We start from the raw sequence: 19,809 nt of genomic DNA, 5'->3' as shown, positions 1-19,809 counted from the left end.
TGGTAGGTGGCAAGGGCGATGATGATGGTGCGGTGGCGGCGTGACAACTTATGACCAGAACTCGAAACTCTAAAAGACTAGACGCTAAGACCAGCAACTTGATGCGACGATGCAACCGCAAATTCAACAAAGCAAAATACTGAAAAGACTATGCAAAGGCTCAGACTGGTTCGGAAAGGATGAACTAACCCTAATTTTTTTGTTGGCTTTTTCATGGACTATAGATATGAAGAACACACTCGATCTAAACTATGAAAAACTGTAAAATCTAACCGAGCAACCTAGAAATCTGATACCACTTGATAGAGGCAAAGGTGTCCCGTCTTTCGATGAGATGATGGATATCGCTTTGGTGGAAGTCGACTTTAACAATCCGACTACGAACGTGCGAGGACGTCGCACCTTAGCAATCGCTAAACCAACTCTGAGAGGTTATTGACCACGCCGGAGCACGATCAACCTGACCACGAGGGTCTGTTTCCTGCGAGCAAACGAAGAACAAGCAAGAAACTGAGATTGCAATCTGGATATTGCGAATATAAGATGAAAGCTTTATTGATCAAGGTGGGGTTCTGTGACGCCTTTGTCTGGTCGTTGAACACAAACAGTACGCGAAGATGCAGCTATGGAGAACTTTTAATCTAAACAAAACCCAAAGTCTAAACGACGCCCTAAGGGCTGTATATATGGAGGAAGAGGGGGGGGGGATTTCGTGGCCCTTGGGGAAGGGTCCTAAACCAACCCTATCTCTTGTTTCCCCACACATACAGACTCTAAAAACAGCCTATACTCAAGTGTTTCCAAATACATGGGCCTTGCCCAATAATAAGGTGACGCAGCACCTAGAATAGCCTCTGGACGAAAGTTATGAAGTAGCATCTTGTATATTTTGTCCAAGGCTTCATGCACTCATTATGGTGGCTTCAACGTCCTGAAATCATCACTTATAACTCCGTTCTTGTTCCCCTTGCGCATGCCATCATCTCCATGCTTGTTCTTGCTCCAATGTTCATCCTTCTCCAAGCTAGGCCCTTCATTTGTAAGCAAAACAAATGTATCCAATTTAGGCAGCATCATATTCTCATGAACATTAGAATCATTACTAAGAAACGAAAGTACCAGGTAATTTAATTGGCGTGCGCGAGCTCTAGTAATTGGTCCAGTATGTATAGCAGCAGGGGTTGTGGGTGTAACAATGGTATTGATGTCCTCATCATTTATAAGCCCCACTGCCGCATCCCTCTCGAGCTCCTCTCCATTCCAGGCATACGGGCCTAATTGTTACTGCTATGCCTGATGGGCCTTCTGGGCCTTCTGCGGGCATGAATCCTGGCCCATGGATGGGTTTCTAGTCGTATTCAGGCCGTGCTTGCCCAGGTGGTGGCATTTTTTTTATTTTTCCCCATTTTTTGTTTTCTTTTTTTCTTTATTTATTTTGTTTTGTTTCTACTTACAACAAAATACTTATTTATTTTATTTTATTTTTTTATAATTACTTATTAATTTTATTTTAGGATAACTCTTTTTGCTATTAAAGTTTCTAACAAAAAAGTTGTTTATGAAAATTCTTTTTGCTTTCAATGATTTTGAACATAAAATACTTTTATAATTTTAGTTTAATCAATTTTATATAATTTTAGTTTCAATAATACTAGAGGTTGATTATAATGTTTTGAACAGAAAATACTTTCATAATTTTAGTTTCATAAATTTTATTTATGTCATTAAAGTTTATTTTTTTATTTTATTTTGTTTCTACTTATCGATTTTATTAAAGTTATATTATTTTGTTTCAAATTACTTATTTATTTTAGTTTATTTTGTTTCCGACTTCATTTGTTATTTTTCATGCATTTACTGATTATTTAGAGCTATAAGACCATGCAATTGAAAAGCATTTGAAATGAACTCTGAAAAGGTTCCAAGTTGGCATGGTATCATCATTTCACCCACATAGCATGTGCAAGAAAGTACAGAGGGTTACGGCAAAAACTGGATGCACTTCGGGTACAAAACAGACAATCTCCTTTGAAGTATCAGGGTTTCATACGAAAACTCGTCTGTTACAAAGGGATTTCATTTTTTTTGAACTTATTTGAACTCCATAGTTCTTCTCTGTTCAAAATGCACCATTCAGAGCCACATCATCAATTTACAACCCTTTCTGACTTCATTTGTTATTTTTCATGCATTTACTGATTATTTTGAGCTATAAGACAATGAAATTGAAAAGCATTTGAAATGAACTCTGAAAAGGTTCCAAGTTGGCATGGTATCATCATTTCACCCGCATAGCATGTGCAAGAAAGTATAGAGGGTTACGGCAAAAACTGGATGCACTTCGTGTACAAAATAGACAATCTCCTTTGAAGTATCAGGGTTTCATACGAAAACTCGTCTCTTACAAAGGGATTTCATTTTTTTTTGAACTTATTTGAACTCCATAGTTTTTCTCTGTTCAAAATGCACCATTCAGAGCCACATCATTAATTTACAACCCTTTCTGACTTCATTTGTTATTTTTCATGCATTTACTGATTATTTTGAGCTATAAGACAATGGAATTGAAAAGCATTTGAAATGAACTCTGAAAAGGTTCCAAGTTGGCATGGTATCATCATTTCACCCACATAGCATGTGCAAGAAATTATAGAGGGTTACAGCAAAAACTGGATGCACTTCGTGTACAAAACAGACAATCTCCTTCGAAGTATCAAGGTTTCATACGGAAACTCGTCTGTTACAAAGGGATTTCATTTTTTTGAACTTATTTGAACTCTAGAGTTTTTCTGTGTTCAAAATGCACCATTCAAAGCCACATCATCAATTTACAACCCTTTCTAACTTCATTTGTTATTTTTCATGCATTTACTGATTATTTTGAGCTATAAGACCATGAAATTGAAAAGCATTTGAAATGAACTCTGAAAAAGGTTCCAAGTTGGCATGGTATCATCATTTAAGCCACATAGCATGTGCAAGAAAGTATAGAGGGTTACGGCAAAAACTGGATGCACTTCGTGTACAAAACAGACAATCTCCTTCGAAGTATAAGGGTTTCATACGGAAACTCGTTTGTTACAAAGGGATTTCATTTTTTGAACTTATTTGAACTCCATAGTTTTTCTGTGTTCAAAATGCACCATTCAAAGGCACATCATCATTTTACAACCCTTTCTGACTTCATTTGTTATTTTTCATGCATTTACTGATTATTTAGAGCTATAAGACCATGAAATTGAATAGCATTTGAAATGAACTCTGAAAAGGTTCCAAGTTGGCATGGTATCATCATTTCACCCACATAGCACGTGCAAGAAAGTACAGAGGGTTACGGAAAAAACTGGATGCACTTCGTGTACAAAACGGATAATCTCTTTCGAAGTATCAAGGTTTCGTACGGAAACTCGTCTGTTACAAAGGGATTTCAATTTTTTTTGAACTTATTTGAACTCCATAGTTTTTCTGTGTTCAAAATGCACCATTGAAAGCCACATCATCAATTTACAACTCTTTCTGACTACATTTGTTATTTTTCATGCATTTACTGACTATTTTGAGCTATAAGACCATGAAATTGAAAAGCATTTGAAATGAACTCTGAAAAGGTTCCAAGTTGGCGTGGTATCATCATTTCACCCACATATCATCATTAATAGAAGTTCATCATCACATTAAAACCAAAGTACATACATATTTCTCATTGAACAACATATAGCTCTCCAGAGCATCTAAGTAAACCATACATTGAAATTATGTAAAACATTTCAATGCAACAACAAACGCATCATAATCGCAACCAAGGTAACAACTGATCCAACTGCATAATGATACCAAGCCTCGGTATGAATGACATATTTTCTAATCTTTTTAATCTTCAACCGCATTGCATCCATCTTGATCTTGTGACCATCGACGACATCCGCAACATGCAACTCCAATATCATCTTCTCCTCCTCAATTTTTCTTATTTTTTCCTTCAAGTAAATGTTTTCTTCTTCAACTAAATTTAACCTCTCCACAATAGGGTCGGTTGGAATTTCCGGTTCAACAACCTCCTAGATAAATAAAATCTATGTCACATTGGTCGGCATAATTATCATAAACGATAAATGAACCAAATATTGATGAAAAGATTATATATACCATATCTGAATCATAGACATGACGAGGGCCGACGGGAGCGGATACCAAAACCATCGCACTATATAATAACAAGGAATAATAAAAGTAAGAAAATTAGAGAAGTATCTATCTGAAGTAAGAATTTTTTCTTTTAGAAAGAAGATAAGAACAAGAGGCTCACCACGGTGTTGCCGGTGACGAGATCGGTGCGGGTGATCGACGGCGGTGAAGATGGGGACGGGACGTGACGGACCGCTAAACCTAGACAAATCTCAGGGAAAATGGAGCTCGGAGGTCGAGTTTCGAGAGGAGAAAGATTAACTAGTGTGGCTGGGGCATTTCATCGAACACCTCATGTGCATAGGAGGTGACCTAGAGCACCCAAATGCCCTCCCCTCGCCGGCTTGAAAAAATAGAGCACTGTGGAGTGCTCTGCCGCGGTGATGGGGTATATATAGGCAAGTTATTTGTCCCGGTTCGTGGCATGAACCGGGACTAAAGCCCCCTCTTCTGTCCCAGTTCAAGCCACGAACCAGGACCAATGGTTGTGGGCCAGGAGCGAGGCCCATTTGTCCCGGTTCATGCCTGGAACCGGGACAAATGGTTCCATACGAACCGGGACCAATGCCCACGAGGCCCCGGCCGGCCCCCAGGGCTCACGAACCAGGTCTAATACCCCCCATGCGTCCCGGTTATTGAAGAACCGGGACTAATGGGCTGGCCAGGCCCGAACGATAGCCCTGTTTTCTACTAGTGTATTCCTTCTCTAGATATAACATGTCCGAGGAATCCAACTTCCTTCAACCAAAACTCACACTTGCTGAACTTGGCATATAACTGATGTTCTCTGAGCTTCCCAAGTACCAAACACAAATGCTCCTTATGCTCCTTTTCATTCTTCGAGTAGACCAATATGTCATCAATGAACACCACAATGAACTTATCCAAACACTCCATAAACACCTTGTTCATGAAATAGACAGGTGCGTTAGTCAGACCGAATGACATAATGGTATACTCATATAGCCCGTACCTTGTGGTAAACTTCTCCAATGCGTCCCATGGTGATGTGGGCTGCCATGCTCTTTCCTAGACTCTAGGTTGGTGCATCAAAGGAAAACTCTATGGGCTCCGTGATGATACGTCCATTTTGCATCATGCTTTTATATCAATATTTATTGCATTATGGGCTGTTATTACACATTATATCTCATTACTTATGGATATTCTTTCTTATTTTACAAGGTTTACCTTGAAGAGGGGGAATGCCGGCAGCTGGAATTCTGGCTGGAAAAGGAGCAAACATTGGAAACTTATTCTGCACAACTCCAAAAGTCCTGAAACTCCACAAAACAACTTTTTGGAATTTATAAGAATTTCTGAGGGAAAGAAATAGGCCAGGGGGCCCACACCCTGTCCAGGAGACAGGTGGACGCCCCCCCTATAGGGCGCGCCCCCTATCTCCTGGGCCCCCTGTGGGCCTCCGGCATCCATCTTTTGCTATATCATCACTTTTAACCTGGAAAAAATCACGGGCAAGCTTACGGGACGAAACTCCACTGCCACGAGGCGGAACCTTGGCGGAATCAATCTAGTGCTCTGGTGGAGCTGTTCTGCCAGGGACACTTCCTCCGGGAGGGGGAAATCATCACCAACGTCATCACCAACGATCCTCTCATCGGGAGGGGGTCAATCTCCATCAACATGTTCACCAGCACCATCTCCTCTCAAAACCCTAGTTCATCTCTTGTATCCAATCTTGTATCAAAACCACAAATTGGTACCTGTGGGTTGCTAGTAGTGTTGATTACTCCTTGTAGTTGATGCTAATTGGTTTACTTGGTGGACGATCATATGTTCAGATCCTTTATGCATATTATTACTCCTCTGATTATGAACATGAATATGCTTTGTGAGTAGTTACGTTTGTTCCTGAGGACATGGGTGAAGTCTTGCTATTAGTAGTCATGTGAATTTGGTATTCGTTCGATATTTTGATGAGATGTATGTTGTCATTTACTCTAGTGGTGTTATGTGAACGTTGACTACATGACACTTCACCATTATTTGGGCCTAGAGGAAGGCATGGGGAAGTAATAAGTAGATGATGGGTTGCTAGAGTGACAGAAGCTTAAACCCTAGTTTATGCGTTGCTTCGTTAGGGGTTGTTATGGATCCATATGTCTAATGCCGTGGTTAGGTTTACCTTAATACTTCTTTTGTAGTTGCGAATGCTTGCAATAGAGGTTAATCATAAGTGGGATGCTTGTCCAAGTTAGGGCAGTACCCAAGTTCCGGTCCACCCACATATCAAATTATCAAAGTACCGAACGCGAATCATATGAACGTGATGAAAACTAGCTCGACGATAATTCCCAATGTGTCCTCGGGAGCTCCTTTATTATTATTAGAAGTTGTCCAGGCTTATCCTTTGCTACATAAAGGATTGGGCCACCTTGCTGCACTTTATTTACTTGTTACTCGTTACTATTTATCTTATCACAAAACTATCTATTAGCTACAATTTCAGTGCTTGCAGAGAAAACCTTACTAAAACCGCTTATCATTTCCTTCTGCTCCTCATTGGGTTCGACTCTCTTACTTATCGAAAGGACTACGATAGATCCCCTACACTTGTGGGTCATCAAGACTCTTTTTTGGCGCCATTGCGGGGAGTGTAGCGCTTTTGGTGAGTGTAACTTGGTAAGGAAACATTTATATAGTGTGCTGAAATTTTCTGTTACTTGTCACTATGGAAACTAATCCGTTGAGGCGCTTGTTTGGGGTATCTTCACCCCAACCAGAAGAGCAAAGAGTTGCTCATCAACCTACTGAACTTTATGAAAATATTTACTTTGAGATTCCTTCGGCTATGATAGAGAAACTGCTAGCTAATCCATTTGCAGGAGATGGAACTTTGCATCCCGATTTACACCTTATCTTTGTGGATGAAGTTTGTGGATTATTTAAGCTTGCAGGTATTCCCGATGATGTTTTCAAAAGGAAGGCCTTCCCTTTATCTTTGAAGGGAGATGCATTGACTAGTATAGTCTATGTGATGATACGAGATCTTGGAATTATAAGCGATTGAAGTTGGAATTTCACCAGAAGTTCTATCCTATGCATCTTGTTCATCGTGATCATAATTACATATATAATTTCTGGCCTCGCGAAGGAGAAAGCATCGCTCAAGCTTGGGGGAGGCTTAAGTCAATGTTATATTCATGCCCCAATCATGAGCTCTCTCGGGAAATGATTATTCAGAATTTTTATGCTCGGCTTTCTCTTGATAATTGCAACCTGCTCAATATTTCCTGTGCTGGTTCTTATATGCTGAAGACTATTGATTTCAAATGGGACTTATTGGAAAGAATTAAATGCAACTCTGAAGATTGGGTTTCCGACGATGGTAAGGAGTCAGGTATGACACCTACGTTTGACTGTGTTAAATCTTTTATGGATACTGATGCTTTTCGTGGACTTAGCGCTAAGTATGGCCTTGACTCTGAGATAGTAGCTACTTTTTGTGAATCTTTTGCTACTCTCGTTGATCTCCCTAAAGAGAAGTGGTTTAAATATAATCCTCCTATTGAAGTGAAAGTAGTTGCACCTATTACAGTCGAAGAAAAGACTATTACCTATAGTGATCCTATTGTTCCTATTGCTTATGTTGAAAAACCTCCTTTTCCTGTTAGGATAAAGGATCATGCTAAAGCTTCGACTGTTGTTAGTAAGAGTAATACTAGGACTTACACACCTCCTGAGCAAATTAATGTTGAACCTAGTATTGCTATGGTTAAAGATCTGTTGGATGTGGACTTAGATGGGCATGTTATTTCTCTCTTGGGTGAGACTGCTAATATTGCTAGACCTGATACTAAGACACGTAGACCTTTCGTAGGCATGCCTGTTATTTCTGTTAAAATAGGAGATCATTGTTATCATGGCTTATGTGATATGGGTGCTAGTGCTAGTGCGATACCTTATGATCTTTATAAAGAAATTATGCACGACATTGCACCCGTTGAATTAGAAGACTTTGATGTTACTATTAAGCTTTCTAATAGGGACACCATTAAACCTATTGGGATTGTTAGAGATATTGAAGTTTTATGTGGTAAAGTTAAATACCCTGCTGATTTTCTTGTTCTTGGTTCCCCACAAGATGATTTTTGTCCCATTATTTTTGGTAGACCCTTCTTGAATACTTCTAGTGCTAAGATTAATTCTGAAAACAATATTGTCACTGTTGGCATAGATGGTATGTCTCATGAGTTTAATTTCGCTAAGTTTCATAGAAAAACCTCGTGAAAGGGAACTACCTAGCAAGTATGAGATTATTGGTCTTGCTTCCATTGCTGTTTCTCCAACTGATCCGTTAGAACAATATTTGCTAGACCATGAAAACGATATGTTTATGAAGGAAAGGGAAGAAATAGATGAAGCGTTCCTTAAACAGGAACCTATGCTGAAACATAACCTTCCCGTTGAAATTCTTGGGGATCCCCCTTCACCCAAGGGTGATCCCGTGTTTGAACTCAAACCATTACCTGATAATCTTAAGTATGCTTATATTGATGAAAAAGAAATATATCCTGTTATTATCAGTGCTAACCTTTCAGAGAAAGAAGAAGAAAGATTATTGAAAACTCTGAAGAAGCACCGAGCAGCTATTGGATATACTCTGGATGATCTTAAGGGGGTCAGTCCCACGTTATGTCAACAAAAAATTACATTGGAGGACGATGCCAAACCAGTTAGAGCTCCTCAAAGACGATTAAATACGAAGATGAAGGAAGTGGTAAGAAAGGAGATACTAAAGCTCCTTGAGGCAGGTATTATTTATCCAGTTGCTAATAGTGAATGGGTAAGCCTTGTCCATTGTGTCCTTAAAAAGGGAGGTATTACCGTCGTTCGTAATGATAAAGATGAATTGATCCTGCAAAGAATTATTACAGGTTATAGGATGGTAATTGATTTCTGTATGTTAAATAAAGCTACCAAGAAAGATCATTACCCTTTACCTTTTATTGATAAAATGTTAGAAAGGCTATCCAAACACACACATTTTTGCTTTCTAGATGGTTATTCTTGTTTCTCTCAGATACCTGTGTCAGCGAAGGATCAATCTAAAACTACTTTTACTTGCCCTTTTGGTACTTTTGCTTATAGACATATGCCTTTTGGTTTATGTAATGCACCTGCTACCTTTCATAGATGCATGATGGCTATATTCTCTGATTTTTGTGAAAAGATTTGTGAGGTATTCATGGATGACTTCTCCGTCTATGGATCCTCTTTTGATGATTGTTTGAGCAACCTTGATCGAGTTTTGCAGAGATGAGAAGACACTAGTCTCATGCTGAATTGGGAAAAGTGTCACTTTATGGTTAATGAAGGCATTGTCTTGGGGCACAAGATCTCCGAGAGAGGTATTGAAGTTGATAAAGCCAAAGTTGATGCTATTGAAAAGATGCCATGTCCCAAGGATATAAAAGGTATAAGAAGTTTCCTTGGTCATGTCGGTTTTTATAGGAGGTTCATTAAGGAGTTTTCTAAAATCTCTAGGCCTCTGACTAATTTATGGCAAAATGATATTCCTTTTGTCTTTGATGATGATTGTGTAGAAGCGTTTGATGTTCTTAAGAAAGCTTTGATCACTGCACCTATTGTTCAACCACCTGATTGGAATTTACCTTTTGAAATTATGTGTGATGCTAGTGATTATGCTGTAGGTGCTGTTTTAGGGCAAAGAGTTGATAAGAAATTGAATGTTATCCAGTATGCTAGTAAGACTCTTGATACTGCCCAGAGAAATTATGCTACTACTGAAAAAGAGTTCTTAGCAGTTGTGTTTGCATGTGATAAGTTCAAACCTTATATTGTTGATTCCAAAGTTACTATTCACACTAATCATGCTGCTATTAAATATCTTATGGAAAAGAAAGATGCTAAGCCTAGACTCATTAGATGGGTTCTCTTGCTCCAAGAATTTGACTTGCATATTATTGATAGAAAGGGAGCTGAGAACCCCATTGCAGATAACTTGTCTAGGTTAGAGAATGTTCTTGATGACCCACTGCCTAGTAATGATAGCTTTCCCGATGAACAATTAGCGGTCGTCAATGCTTCTCGTACTGCTCCATGGTATGCTGATTATGCTAATTACATTGTTGTTAAATATTTACCGCCTAGTTTCACATACCAGCAAAAGAAAAAGTTCTTTTATGATTTAAGACATTACTTCTGGGATGATCCACACCTTTATAAAGAAGGATTAGATGGTGTTATTAGACGTTGTGTGCCTGAGCATGAATAGGAACATATTCTACGTAAGTGTCACTCTGAATCTTATGGAGGACACCACGCTGGAGATAGAACTGCACACAAGGTACTACAATCTGGTTTTTATTGGCCTACTCTCTTCAAAGATGCTCGTAAGTTTGACTTATCTTGTGATGAATGTCAAAGAATAGGTAACATTAGTAGACGTCAAGAAATGCATATGAATTATTCTCTTGTTATTGAACCGTTTGATGTTTGAGGCTTTGATTACATGGGACCTTTTCCTGCCTCTAATGGTTATACACATATTTTAGTTGTTGTTGATTACATTACTAAGTGGGTAGAAGCTATTCCAACTAGTAGTGTTGAACATAACACTTCTATTAAAATGCTTAAAGAAGTTATTTTTCTGAGGTTTGGAGTCCCTAGATATCTTATGACTGATGGTGGTTCACATTTCATTCATGGTGCTTTCCGTAAGATGCTTGCTAAGTATGATGTCAATCATAGAATAACATATCCTTATCATCCGCAGTCTAGTGGTCAAGTAGAGTTGAGCAATAGAGAGCTCATATTACTTTTGCAAAAGACTGTGAATAGATCTAGAAAGAATTGGTCCAAAAAACTTGATGATGCATTATGGGCCTATAGAACTGCATACAAAAATCCTATGGGTATGTCTCCTTATAAGATGGTTTATCGAAAAGCGTGTCATTTACCTCTTGAACTTGAACATAAAGCATATTGGGCTATTAAAGAGCTTAATTATGACTTCAAGCGTGAGAAGAGGTTATTTGATATTAGCTCACTTGATGAATGGAGAACCTAAGCCTATGAGAATGCCAAGCTTTTCAAAGAAAGAGTCAAACGCTGGCATGATAAGAGGATACAAAAGCGTGAGTTTAACGTAGGAGATTATGTGTTATTATTCAACTCTCGTTTAAGATTTTTTGCAGGAAAACTTCTCTCAAAATGGGAAGGTCCCTACGTTATCGAGGAGGTCTATTGTTCTGGTGCCATAAAAATCAACAACTTCGAAGGCACAAATCCGAGGGTGGTAAACGGTCAAAGAATTAAACACTATATTTCAGGTAATCCTATCAATGTTGAAACTAATATTATTGAAACCGTAACCCCTGAGGAATACATAAGGCCGACTTTCCAGAATGTTCCAGACTCCGAAAAGGCATAGGTATGTGGTACGGTAAGTACACCGACTCCAAAACAACTCCAATGGCAATTTTTATCAGTTTCAGAATATTTAAGAATTTTAGAAAGAAAGAAGTAATCCGAAAGGGACACGAGGCTCCCACGAAAGTGGAGGGCGCCCCCCTGTAGGGCGCGCCCCCTGTCTCGTGGGCACCTCGTGTGCCTCCCGGACTACGTTTTCTTGCATGTTACGTATTTTGGTCGGTAAAAATTCATTATATATACTCCCGAAGGTTTTGACCACTATATCATGCAATTATCCTCTATTCTCATTTCGAGTTGTTCCTGTTGCAAAATTAAACAACATGTCTTCTCAGGAGTCAGTTGGGGAGAGCCGGGTGTCTCACCAACGCCAGGACCAGGAGAGAATAACGATGCCTACCACTTTGGAACATCAACCGAGGATCAGATGGAGGCTGATTTGAAAAGGATAGATGCCATGGAAGAAGATCAAGAAGTCACCTCTCGTCTCCGAGCAGAATTCATGATGGGGGAACTACCGAGCGTGGCTATTCCAACTTCGGTCATCCCTTCCAACTCTAGATTTCTGTCTTATAAAAATATGAAAAAGAGTTTGACTTGTTCTCCAGCAGCTATGCAACATCCTTGGGTAAAAGGAGCTTTGGCCGTTACGGGCAAGCTCTGTAAAGAAATTATGGATCTCAAACAACAAGTCAATAAGCTCTAGGAGGAGAACCGCATTCTGAAGGGCATCATCCCCAAGAAGATCATAACACCAACCGTGAAGAAGGAGAAATAATCACATGGGTATGGGCACTCCCCTTGGCAACTGCCAAGCTTGGGGGAGGTGCCCCGGTATCGTATCACCATCACACTCCTATCTTTACTGCGTTATTTAGTTCGATCCTTTTAGTAGTATCTTGATCTAGAAGTTTTGATATCAAGTAGTTTGAGTTTTGCTTTATGATCTCTTTTTGTATTCGAGTCCGTGAGCTATCTATATTAAAGATTAGTGTTGAGTCAAGGGCTTTGCTTTGTGCTATGATCTTGAGAAAGTAGAAAGAATAAAAGAGTTCATATTGATCTTATGGATGGTGATAACTTCGCACATAGAAAGTATGAGGCATAAGGAAAGAGGGGTTCACATATAAATATACTATATTGGACATCTTTTATGATTGTGAGCACTCATTAAGTATTACATGCTAAAAGAGTTGACGTTGGACAAGGAAGACAAACTAATGGTTTATGTTTTCTCACATCTAAGTTAAAGTATATTGTCATTGACCTTCCAAACATGTTGAGCTTGCCTTTCCCCCTCATGCTAGCCAAATTCCTGGCACCAAGTAGAGATACTACTTGTGCTTCCAAATACCCTTAAACCCAGTCTTGTCATGAGAGTCCACCATATCTACATATGGATTGAGTAAGATCCTTCAAGTAAGTTTTCATCGGTGCAAGCAATAAAAATTGATCTCTAATTATGTATGACTTATTAGTGCGGAGAAAATAAGCTTTGTACGAACTTGTTGTGGAAGTAATAAAAGCAACGGACTACATAATAAAGGTCCACATACAAGGGGCAATATAAAGTGACGTTCTTTTGCATTAAGATTTTATGCATCAACCCTAAACGCGCATGACAACATCTGCTTCCCTCTGAGAAGGGCCTATCTTTTACTTTATGTTTTTACTTTATGCTTGAGTCAAGGTGATCCTCACCTTTCCCTTTTTCATTTTATCCTTTGGCAAGCTCCTCGTGTTTGAAAGATCATGGTATATATATCCAATTGGATGTTCGTTAGCATGGGCTATTATTGTTGACATCACCTAAAGGTGAATACATTGGGAGGCAACACAATAAGCCCCTATCTTTCTCAGTGTCTGGCTGAAACTCCATAACCACAAGTATTGCGTGAGTGTTAGCAATTGTACAAGACTATATGATAGTTGAGTATGTGGACTCGCTGAAAAGCTCCATTGTTGACTATTTTTTATGTTCTGATAAATTGCAATTGCTTCAATGACTGAGATTATAGTTTTTTAGTTCTCAATGAAGTTTTTGAACCATACTTGAAATTGTGAATTGATTGTCACTTGAGCATAAGAAATTATATATTGAAATCTATATATGTGTTGTTATAAGAATGATCATGATGCCCTCATGTCCGTATTTTATTTTTATCGACAGCTCTATCTCTAAACATGTGGACATATTTTTTGATTTCGGCTTCCGCTTGAGGACAAGCGAGGTCTAAGCTTGGGGGAGTTGATACGTCCATTTTGCATCATGCTTTTATATCAATATTTATTGCATTATGGGCTGTTATTACACATTATATCTCATTACTTATGGCTATTCTCTCTTATTTTACAAGGTTTACCATGAAGAGGGGGAATGCCGGCAGCTGGAATTCTGGCTGGAAAAGGAGCAAACGTTGGAAACCTATTCTGCACAACTCCAAAAGTCTTGAAACTCCACGAAACAACTTTTTGGAATTTATAAGAATTTCTGAGCGAAAGAAATAGGCCAGGGGGCCCACACCCTGTCCACGAGACAGGGGGCGCGCCCCCTATCTCCTGGGCCCCCTGGTGGGCCTCCGGCGTCCATCTTCTGCTATATCATCACTTTTACCCTGGAAAAAATCGGGGGCAAGCTTACGGGTCGAAACTCTGCCGCCACGAGGCGGAACCTTGGCGGAATCAATCTAGGGCTCTAGCGGAGCTGTTCTGCCGGGGACACTTCCCTCCGGGAGGGGGAAATCATCACCAACATCATCACCAATGATCCTCTCATTGGTAGGGGGTCAATCTCCATCAACATCTTCACCAGCACCATCTCCTCTCAAAACCCTAGTTCATCTCTTGTATCCAATCTTGTATCAAAACCACAAATTGGTACCTATGGGTTGCTAGTAGTGTTGATTACTCCTTGTAGTTGGTGCTAATTGGTTTACTTGGTGGAAGATCATATGTTCAGATCCTTTATGCATATTATTACTCCTCTGATTATGAACATGAATATGCTTTGTGAGTAGTTGCGTTTGTTCCTGAGGACATGGGTGAAGTCTTGTTATTAGTAGTCATGTGAATTTGGTATTCGTTCGATATTTTGATGAGATGTATGTTGTCTTTTCCTCTAGTGGTGTTATGTGAACGTCGACTACATGACACTTCACCAATATTTGGGCCTAGAGGAAGGCATGGGGAAGTAATAAGTAGATGATGGGTTGCTAGAGTGACATAAGCTTAAACCCTAGTTTATGTGTTGCTTCGTTAGGGGCTGTTATGGATCCATATGTCTAATGTTGTGGTTAGGTTTACCTTAATAATTCTTTTGTAGTTGCGGACGCTTGCAATAAAGGTTAATCATAAGTGAGATGGTTGTCCAAGTTAGGGCAGTACCCAAGTTCCGGTCCACCCACATATCAAATTATCAAAGTACCGAACGTGAACCATATGAACGTGATGAAAACTAGCTCGACGATAATTCCCGATGTGTCCTCGGGAGCTCCTTTATTATTATTAGAAATTGTCCAGGCTTATCCTTTGCTACATAAAGGATTGGGCCACCTTGCTGCACTTTATTTACTTTATTTACTTGTTGCTCGTTACTATTTATCTTATCACAAAACTATCTATTACCTACAATTTCAGTGCTTGCAGAGAAAACCTTACTGAAAACCGCTTATCATTTCCTTCTGCTCCTCGTTGGGTTCAACACTCTTACTTATTGAAAGGACTATGATAGATCCCCTACACTTGTGGGTCATCAAGTGAATGGCATGAATGTCCTTCCTGGAACTTGAACTCGAATCATCCAACGCTCCTCTTCTGGTAAAGTGGCGATGTAGGTCCCGGTGAAGCTTGGTATTCCGATGTTCAGGTATCTAGTAACTTCCTTCAAGTGTCATCCAAAAGGTGTATCTTCATCCAGTTGTCTGAACTTGTTCCTTGCATCCGCCATCCTATTCTAACCAATAAGGACCCTAGCCGACCTGCCTCCACAAACCTCCCCCGATTGGGCCTTCCCTTGTCGTTTGATTTGTCTTTCTGGCGCATCTGAGCCGTTCAATCTTCACAACCATACTATCTGAATTTCACCTCGTGGTAGTTTTTGATGACCAATGACAAGTGGGCTCGTCTCGCAATCTCGTTGGTTGGGTCAGCCTTGGCCGTGCGCAGAAAGTTTTTGCCAACCCGCTCCGCGCTTCCATAGCCAATACGCCATGTCCCACTCCCGCATCAGATTCACACAAACCCTAGTCCCGTTTTCCCTAATCTCCACAGCCTCCTTCCTCCTCCGTCCCTCCTCCCTAGAGCCTCACCGCCGCCTGCTATTCCTCCTCCACCATGCTAGCCCCTCTACCTCGCCTTCCTTCTCTTCAATGTCAATGCGGCCGTCATCGACCCCTGGTTCCAGATCGGGCGCAGGTTAGGCGAGCCCGATGGTGGGGTGAAGGGGCAGGCCGGTCCTCCTGGAAGCGTCGCAGCCGCCCAGCCAGGGAGGAGGCCAGGTTTGCCTCTGATGTGCCGTGAGTGGCGGCGCCGCTTCTGCCTCCACCCCACCTTCTTTGCCATGCCTCTTCCTCGCCATAGCAGGCAGATTTCAGGGAGACACCAAGGTGAGCTTCGCTCTGCTCCTGATCCCTTTCTCTACACACACATCTATGCACTCCCTCTCTCTCTCTCTACACACACAGATCTCTACAATATTTGTGTAGCCTAAATGCCTTTGTACCATGTAAGCAGGCCCAACCTAATGCACACCATCTAGCTGAGGAATGGCTAAATGATTTATGTTCAGGAGCCTTCTAATTGGTGCTTTGTGTGTGCTTTTGTTTTGTTTTTGAATAATAATTCAAGTGGCTGGCCGATGTGCCTTGTTGTTAGCGCTATGATGGTGGGTGAAATTATGTTCTATATTGCAAGGTGATGGGCTGCTGATTTTCGTTGTCCACTTCTGTTGATTTCTACCGACTTCCGCTTAATTTGATATTTGATGTATAAGTAATGCACTAATATGTAGTACGTGAAAAATGATCCATCTTATATGTCAAAAGTATGGTTTTGCTACAGATTTATTGTGTATGCATGGTTGATCTTTCTAGGTTCTACTCCCTCCGTCCGAAAAAGCTTGTCCCAAGCTTATACCTCAAATGGATGTATCTAGCACTAACTTGGTTATAGATACATCCATTTGAGGGACACGTTTTTTCGGACGGAGGGAGTAATTTCTTATTCCTCAACCAAAATTCAGTTCATGACACCAAGTTGCAGCTGTACCAAAGGGCAGACATTAAAAAAGTTTAGAACCAAGCAACTAGATGCTTTTTGTTCGGAGTGCATGGATACTTTGGGTCAGTGTTTAGAAATGTATTGCACATATAGTTATGTTAGCATGTTTGCTAGAGGGATGAGAATGGTTTTCGAGTCCTTCAAAACCGAAGGCAGTACCAAGGTATCACATTTGTAAAATCATGCATATGCAAGAGCTCATCAATTTGGCGAACTAAATTTCTCCCCAACTTATCTCTTTTTGTTCAGTCCAGAATTTCAGGTTTCCTATGTTTCTGTTGCCAAGTTATGATCTTTATTTTCGTGTTGTGCAGATGATTGCAGCTGATGCCGAGCCTCTCGAGATCCGAGATCCTGCTCCAACTTCCCCTCCTCAGCGAGAATGAGGTAGTAACCGTAGTATGCAAAATTACCTACAGCTTGAGTAGATCACATTATTCACTTAATATTTCATTCCAATGGTTTGATTTCCACATTAGAGGTTTGTTTATATGAAATCACAAAAGCTTCATCAGCTTGCTTGGTTACTGCAGAGAAGAGCATTCTTTCAAGGAGCTATAGATTTTTTGCGTACTGATTGAATGATCTGCTCACACCATGCAGGTACTCAGACATAGTGAAAGCAGAGACCGAAAGGTTTTGATTCAGATAATTTGGAGGTGCCTTGTCTATCTTCTTACCTCCAGGTCAAAATTAAACAGATGATTTATTGCTAAAGGACATGCTCTTATTCTCTAAGATGGATAATGATGTGCGGTACAACTGAAAATTTAGAGCTGGGCTTTACACACTTCGGTGGGCAAGTGAAGTCCCAGTTTTTCTTCTTTCTCGTATTACTTCTCTGTTGTACATAGAGCAATGAGTTTATATTAGATGAATGTTAGATTGAAATGCAGGAGTAGTGAGGGAGTCCCGAACTAGGGGGTGTCCGGATAGCCGAACTACCATCATCGGCCGGACTCCAAGACTATGAAGATACAAGATTGAAGACTTCGTCCCGTGTCCGGATGGGACTTTCCTTGGCACGGAAGGCAAGCTTGGCGATACGGATATGTAGATCTCCTACCATTGTAACCAAGTCTGTGTAACCCTAGCCCTCTCCGGTGTCTATATAAACCGGATGGCTTTAGTCCATAGGACGAACAACAATCATACCATAGGCTAGCTTCTAGGGTTTAGCCTCCTTGATCTCGTGGTAGATCTACTCTTGTAACCCACATCATCAATATTAATCAAGCAGGACGTAGGGTTTTACCTCCATCAAGACGGCCCGAACATGGGTAAAAACATCGTGTCCCTCGTCTCCTGTTACCATCCACCTAGCGCACAGTTCGGGACCCCCTACCCGAGATCCGCCGGTTTTGACACCGACATTGGTGCTTTCATTGAGAGTTCCTCTGTGTCATCACCGATAGGCTCGATGGCTTCTTCGATCATCAACGACGATGCTGTCCAGGGTGAGACCTTCCTCCCCGGACAGATCTTCGTATTCGGCGGCTTTGCACTGCGGGCCAATTCGCTTGGCCAGCTGGAGCAGATCGAAGGCTACGCCCCTGGCCGTCAGGTCAGATTTGGAAGTTTGAACTTCACGGCTGACATCTGCGGGGACTTGATCCTCGACGGATTCGAGCCACAGCCGAGCATGCCGTACTGTCACGATGGGCATGATTTAGCTCTGCAGCCGGACAGTACCCTGGAGGCTGCACTCGAACCCGCTCCGATCTTCGACTCGGAGTCGGCTGCGCAGACCAAGGATGGATGGCTAGACACCACCTCAGGGGCTGCAACCTCTACGGCGATAGAGCCGAACACCAATCTTGTCCCCCATGAAGCTCGTGACTCCGAGGTGCCGGACTCCGGTCCTCTCGCGCCCCCTCCAGTCGAATCCGATTGGGCGCCGATCATGGAGTTCACCGCGGCGGACATCTTTCAACACTCACCTTTTGGCGACATCTTGAGTTCGCTAAAGTACCTCTCATTATCAGGAGAGGCCTGGCCGGACTGCGGCCAGGACAGTTGGGATGCGGACGACAAAGAAATTCAGAGCCCACCCACCACCCACTTGGTAGCCACTGTCGACGACCTAACCGACATGCTAGATTACGACTCTGAGGACATCGACGGTATGGACGACGATGCCGGAGACGACCGAGAACCAGCGCCCACCAGGCACTGGAAAGCCACCTCTTCATACGACATATACATGGTGGATATCCTAAAGGATGGGAACAGCGAAGGAATAGCGGAGGATGACCCCTCCAAGAAATAGCCCAAGTGCCGGCGTTAGCGGCGCCGCTCTAAATCCCGCTATAGCAAGAATGAGGATTCCGGCACCGGAGACAATAATACACCGGATAGCGTCGAAGACAACCCACTCCAGCAAGATCCAGCACAGGAGGAGGGGACGCCAGCCCTCATGAGAGAGCGGCCGAAGAAGAGGTAGAGGACTATATGCCTCCATCCGGAGACAAGGCAAGCCTCGACGACGACGAATTCGTCATGCCTGAGGATCTCGTCGAACAGGAGCGTTTCAAACGCAGGCTTATGGCCACGGCAAACAACCTCAAGAAAAAGCAGCAGCAGCTTAGAGCTGATCAGGATCTGCTAGCCGACAGATGGACCGAAGTCCTCGCGGCCGAAGAGCATGAACTCAAACGCCCCTCCAAAGGCTACCCCAAACGTAAGCTGCTCCCCCGATTAGAGGTGGAGGCATATGATCCTGCTTCACCAGGAGACAATACGGCTGATCGACCACCCCGTGGTCGCGACAGAGAGGCCTCAAGGCCCTTCACTAGACCCGTACCCTGACATCGCTCGAAAAGCACAAGGCCACAGGGGAACACTCTGGACCTGCGCGACATATTGGAGGATAAGGCAAGACAATCAAGACCGATCTATGGATCATGTGGGCGCCCCAGGATACATGACGAT

Source organism: Triticum dicoccoides, chromosome 7B (genome assembly GCF_002162155.2).
Source record: "Triticum dicoccoides isolate Atlit2015 ecotype Zavitan chromosome 7B, WEW_v2.0, whole genome shotgun sequence".
NCBI classification, from domain to species: domain Eukaryota; kingdom Viridiplantae; phylum Streptophyta; class Magnoliopsida; order Poales; family Poaceae; genus Triticum; species Triticum dicoccoides.
This window is presented reverse-complemented; position numbering follows the sequence as displayed.